The sequence below is a fragment of the Nanorana parkeri genome, unplaced genomic scaffold, assembly GCF_000935625.1.
Source record: "Nanorana parkeri isolate BGI_ZX_2015 unplaced genomic scaffold, ASM93562v1 scaffold852, whole genome shotgun sequence".
NCBI classification, from domain to species: Eukaryota; Metazoa; Chordata; class Amphibia; order Anura; family Dicroglossidae; genus Nanorana; species Nanorana parkeri.
In genome coordinates this window covers 450,188-456,879 of record NW_017307120.1, presented here as the reverse complement: position 1 = coordinate 456,879, position 6,692 = coordinate 450,188, and positions in this window count along the sequence as shown.

Here is a 6,692-nt window from a genome sequence, read left to right as displayed (position 1 = left end):
TTCTAACACATGAGGGAATACAGTGCCTATATACAGTCACGGCAAAAAATATTGGCACCCCCGCATTTCAGTCAGATAATGCACCACTTTGCGCAGAAAATTGTTGCAATTACAAACGTTTGGCCATTCTCATGTTTATTTCTTTTGTTTGTATTGTTATTACACAAAAAGGGGAGAAAAAAAGCCAAATCTGACACATTCCACGCAAAACTCCAAAAATTGACGGGACAAAGTTATTTTCACCCTCAATTAATATTTCCTGTCAGCTCCATGGCAGCACACGAATGGGTTAATCCCTCCCTCCTCCCCTAATCAGGATCGTAACTCATAAAAGCTGAAAGAGTCCCCTGGCTTGCCGTTCTTTTTTTTTCCTCCTATATGTCAGGATCCGAGCACGGTGCCTACCTAGCAGGGATAAAGTTCTTGCTATCCGCCTTCTTCTACCTCCTTGAGTTGGCGAAGTACCTGTGAGCGCTTTCCTAAATGGTGCAGGTCCATGGGAGCCTCGCTGGCGATCCTCGGGGCCTGGCTAACAAGGTGTAAGTACACTGCTGTTGCTCCTTATGGGTGGAGGAGATATTCCTACTTGGTCTGGGCGCCTAAAGGAGCCCATGCACCTTACAATTATCTGGAGATTTTATGTCTTTCAGCAGAAAACGTTTGTCTGTTTGGATGTCAATTGACAGGTTAATGGCGTGGTTGAGCTGACAGGAAAACAGGAAAATTGTATTTCATACTTACCGTAATTTTCCTTTCCTGTCCAGCTCCATGGCAGCACAAGGCCCACCCATATAGTAGTCGAGTTACGGAACGGCAAGCCAGGGGACTCTTTCAGCTTTTATGAGTTACGATCCTGATTAGGGGAGGAGGTAGGGATTAACCCATTCGTGTGCTGCCATGGAGCTGGACAGGAAAGGAAAATTACGGTAAGTATGAAATACAATTTTCCTGTTTTGGTAGCCTAGCCCTTGGAAAAAGTAACTGAAATCAATTGCTTCCTGTAACCCTCAATTAGTTTCTTACACCTCTGTACAGGAATTTTGGACCACCCTTCTTTCGCCAACTACTCCAGGTCTCTCAGATTGGAAGGGTTCCTTTTCCCAACTGCTGTTTTGAGATCTCTCCATAGGTACTCTCCAGTGCTCTCCAGTGCTTTGTCTGAAACCATTTCTGGGTGCTTTTTGAAGTGTGCTTTGGATCATTGTCTTGCTGTAAGACCCATGACCTCTGACGGAGACCCAACGTTCTGACACTGGGCCCTACATTGCACCCCAGAATTCTTTGGTAGTCTTCAGATTTCATAATGTCAGGCTCACAGTCAAGCTATCCAGTGCCTGAAGCAGCAAAGCAACCCCAAAACATCAGTGAACCTCCACCCTGTTTGACTGTAGGGACTTTATTGTTTTTCTTTAAAAGCCTAATTTCTTTTTCTGAAAACAGTAGAATGATGGGCTTTACAAAAAAGCTGTCATTTTGTTTCGTCTATCCACAGCACATTCTCCCAAAAGGATTTTGGCTTCCTCAGGTACGTTTTGGCAAACTCCTATATCTCTTTTTTATGTTTCTGTGTCAGCAGTTGGGTCCTCCTGGGTCTCCTACCATAGTGTCCCTTTTTATTCAGATGGCGCCGTATAGTGCGAGTTGACACAGTTGTACCCTGTACCTGAAGGTCAGCTTGAATTTGTCTGGAAGTTGATCGAGGGTCTTTATCCACCATTCGAACAATCCTTCATTGCAATCGTTAATCAATTGTTCTCTTTCATCCACGTCCAGGGAGATTAGCTACAGCGCCATGGGCTGTAAACTTCTTGACAATGTTGCGGACAGTGGACACAGGAACATTAAGATCTCTGGAGATGGACTTGTAACCTTGAGATTGTCCATGCTTTTCCACAATTTTTGTTCTTAAATCCTTAGACAATTTTTTGCTGCTCTTTCTCTTCTCCATGCTGCATGTGGCACACAGAGACACACAACAGAAAGGTTGAGTCAATTTTTCACCATTTTAACTGGTTGCCGCTGTGATTTCTATATTGTCAGCACCTGTTAATTGATACCGGTGAGTTTAATTACAAATTACATTAGCATTGCAAACTTGGAATGCAATTATCTCTTGCAATTTGGAGAAGGTGCCAATAATGTTGTCCAGTCCATGTTAGGAGTTTTGTGTGAAATGTGTCAGATTTTCTGTCATTCCAATACAAACAAAAGACATAAACATGAGAATGCCTAAATATTTGTAATTGCGACAATTTTCTGCGCAAAGTGGTGCGTTATCTGACAGAAATGTAGGGGTGGCAATATTTTTGGCCATCACTAAGTCGGTGTCAGGTCCCACTGTAGTATGTGGTTAAGGACACTTTAATTTTATAACAAAAACAGTATTTAAAAATTGTTCAGTATCTGCTTTAAGCCTTAAACAAATATTTTAGGAGAATAGCCCATAAGCTCTGAAAGTGGTCCATATTGTAACCTAGTCATCGATCCTGGCAAGAAAGCCCTAAATGGGCAATAGATTTCTGTGGATGCCATTCTCCTGTGTAAAGGTGCAGATTTGGCATACTTCAGCATGCAGAGTCTCTCAGAAGGTGAGACTGATTGTTGGTGTTAGGACAATTATGAGGTCTGATGAATCCCAAACTGAGAACTGGGATTTGTACTGAGCACAGTGTCAATCTCATTTTTGCACAAATTCATAAATTAGCTTCAGAGACAGAAGCAGAGTTAAATTCCATCAACACAGCTCAAGCTAGAACAAGTATGTTGGTAATTGCCATGATGGTCTGCAAAACCTCTTAATGGCTACTTAGCCATGGTAAACCTCTATGACCAAATGCTTTTAATTAAGCCCATTGTAAAGTAGCCATTAAAACTTTTAGCAGTACCATAAACAGTACTTGGTTAAGCCTAAAGCTGGCCATACACTATTATATTTTTTTCGTTCAAAATTGCAGCCTAAATGAAAAAACATATTAGAGTCCTCCACCACACTAAACATTTAGAATGGATGAAACTCCCACTGTGTCCTTTGTATTCTGACAGTCACACCGCTGTCACAATACCTGAACAGTGATGGCAGCTGATTGGCTGTGAACATTGTTCGCCTGAAAATTTTCCACCCGTCTTCTTTTATTTTCTGATGGAAGAATGCCAGGCAGAAGGGTGTCAACAGGGGCACCCACTGAATTAATTTTAGTTGGTTTTGGAATTTGTACAGTGTATGGCCAGCTTTACTTACTAAGAGTGACCATACACTTGAGGAAATAGAGCAGTGTATGGCCAGCCTTACTAAGACTGAATATCAGATGTATGTCGCCCCGCAAAAGGTAATCAGCCTTTTGTGGGGCAAAAAGCTGTCCAGCCTGGCCTTCCTCTTCAGGAGACCCAGGGGGTATCTGCTGCGAGGCAAACAAGGCGTTTGCCTTACACGGCACTTTTCAGGGGGGTGGCAAAAATGCCCCCCCGAAACAGTCAGGAAAGGCGGGCTGCACAGAATTCAGCAACCTCGGCTGCATAATCTAGCGGGACAGTCAGTTTTGAAGTGACAGGGGACCTTAACGCTGCTGTGCGCAGACAGCATTAGGAGCCCAGTCACATCCAAGAGTGCATTGCAGCTGCCGAACATCTCATCTCAAGATGTTCGGCGGCTGTGATGCATGCTTGAATGTGACAGGGCTCCTAATGCTGTCTGCGCACAGCAGCATTAAGGACTCCTATCACCCCCGAAGGGTGCTGTTGGGTGGGGGGCGGGGAAATGTTAGCACCGTCCCCACAGATAACTCTCCCCACTGCAGATTCACAGACTGGCAGCGGTTTCTCCTTACAGGCTGTAATCGGCTGCATCAATCTGTGTCAGAGGGGACAGACAGTCGATTACAGCCTGTAAGAAGAAATCGCTGACAGTCTGTGAGTTTCCTTCCCCGTGCAGTCTACTCACCCCTCCGCGCTGCGCTTCTGCTGTCAGCCGCAATAGCCAGCCTGTAATATGCTCTTTTAAATTGCAGTAGCCAATAACAGGCTGGCTATTGCACCCGCCCACTGCTTGCTGTCAATCAGCAGAGGAGGACCTGATGGACAACTTTCTCCTTCAGGTTCCTCCTCTGCTGATTGACAGGTGCAATAGCCAGTCTGTAATTGGCTATTGCAATTTCAAATACCCAATAGCAGGCTGCATGGGAAAAATGGACCCTACATTTTCAAGGTTATGATTACCAAATCTATGTGGACTTAGCTCCCCAGACGCTTCAGCGCCGGAAAGCCGTGAAGCCCTTTCTCACCACCCTTCTACAACATGGCATTAAGTATAAATGGGGATTTCCACTCAAGGTCACCTTCAGCTCTGATAAACGGGCCTACTCATTCTCCTCTCCTGAAGAAGCGGGGCCTCTCCTGGAACAACTACAACTTCTCCTCCCGGCAAATGTCATCACGACCCCACGGCACGCTTCTCCCCCGAAAGAGCGACGCCTAGCTCCGCTGTGGGAACGTCGGCTTTGATCCCAATGAGGATCCACAAGAAAACTACGTCCACGCCCGACCCTCGACAATGGAGATTGATCTTTATCAGCTTTATCAGCTTCGGTCTCTCATCCCTGGGTTTCATATGAACACCCCAATAGCAGAAATATTCTGCTCCCTCAAATAGCCTCGCCGTCTCCACATAGTTTCGCGGTTCTCCACATTAGCTTGTTTATTTTCATTGCTTTAATTTTTAGGACCAACTGAACGATGTTACCTTTTGTACTGAAGGACTTACCTTTGGGGATACCCTGTCTCTCACTCAACGCCTTTGGGAGCATTAAAGATCGAACTTTGAATACCAACTCTCTATTAGTACAAACCAGCCATTTCCTCTATTCATGATTGCTGGTCTCAGGCGTGTATTATCCTGTTCATTTTGTTAATACAGTTAAAACGTTACCGAGGTGATGCTCACATGTGTGCCCCTTCTCTCCTGCAAATTCTCCCTGCCCCTGTCCCTTTTCTCCTCCCCCCTCCCTCTTTCCTCTATCTGACTTTGTGGCCATGTGCCTCGGCTCCTGCTCTGTTCTGCTTTACTTGTTTATCCTTTTATGCCATGTTTAGAATGTCGTACAGCAGGATCAGCTCCCACTACCTCTGCTGTGGCTGTTTGGTGTCGGGGGGTAGAGATGGCTGCTCTTTCCTCCCCTCCCCCCCAGCCGTGGCCGTTGGCGGCCCCTGGGGGGGATAGGACGCTAGGGCTTGTTGTACCGATACACGAAGCCCCACAGTGTCAACAGTGTAATTTTAACCTGACTACATTTTTTTACACCACCTGTGCTCCTACTATACATCTCATCGTCTAGATGACACTAGGACGGCAGTAATAGCAGATTGACCAATGTATCCATTGAGCCAAACCACTACCCTGTAACTGTAATGTGCACATTGTATTGTAAGCTTGTATTTGTGTCTCTCTACACCCCTGATTTCCTCAGGAGATGTTGTAATGATGTTGGGGTGACCGCCCCCCCTGTACCGTTTGTACTTAGCATTTGTCAAATAAAGTTGACTTCTGATTTAAAAAAAAAAAAAACTGGGGGGGCACTAATAATTTTCACCACTTAATCATACCACTGAAAAAAAACTAATAAAGTATATATAGATATAGATATAGATAAAGGTATGTGTATGTAGACAGATGGGTTAGACTCAGGGCCAGAAGTGCTTGGATTAATGCCTGGGCCCCCCAAGTGACAGAATGCAATGCTAGGGCCCTGTAGTTCTGCCACTGTATAGAGGACTATAAAACCTAAAAATACAATATACAACAATGCAGAATACCACCAGCTATAAAGGACTACAAATTCCAGCAATACATTATACAGAAATACTCTGTGCTACTCCGGGGTACTGGCCTGTCTCCTGCAGAGGATCTCAGGTGGCTGTGTGAACTCTCAGGTGCCTGAGAAGGTTCCATGGTGGGCTGTTTGGACTCTCAGGTGGTCTGTGGTCTGCTGTGTGGACTTTCAGGTGGGAAATGCAGGGTCCATGGTTGTCTGTGTGGCTCCCAGGTGGCTGTGCGGGGTTAATGTCGGCTCTGGGGTAGGTGGTGGTGGTGGGGGGGTTTAATGTCGGCTCTGGGGTAGGTGTGCGGGGTTAATGCTCTCAGAGTCACCATTAACCCCCCGCACACCTGCTCCAGAGCCGTCATTACCCTGCACAGCTACCACAGATCGGGGGGCAAGCAATAGCCTGGGGGGAATTGTGTCCCCCCCCCCCTGTAGCGACGCCACTGTTCTTCTCCCTCCACGCCCGGGTGGGTACGGCACCCTCAGACCTGTTGAAATACTAATCCGTATTTCTTCCTACTACTCATCGCCTACGCTGAATTGGATTGTTGTTTTTTTTGCGTTTTTTGTTTTCTGTGTAATTCTAATTCTCTTTCTTTCTCTGATCTTTCCTTTCCTCCTTCTTCCCCTTTGCAGGCTCGAGATTTTCTACCTCTGCACCTTGAACACAGCGCTGCCCTCTTTTCTCGGTAAATATGGCGACACAATTTTTTAAACCTATTTCACATAACGTGAGCTTAAACTCACCCCAAAAGCGTAGGTTGGCCTTTAATTATTTTTCCTCTCACCAAGCAAATATAGTCTGCTTACAAGAAATAAAATTCTCCACCTCATTCTGCCCTAAATATCTACATAAGAACTACCTACAGGCATCTCAAG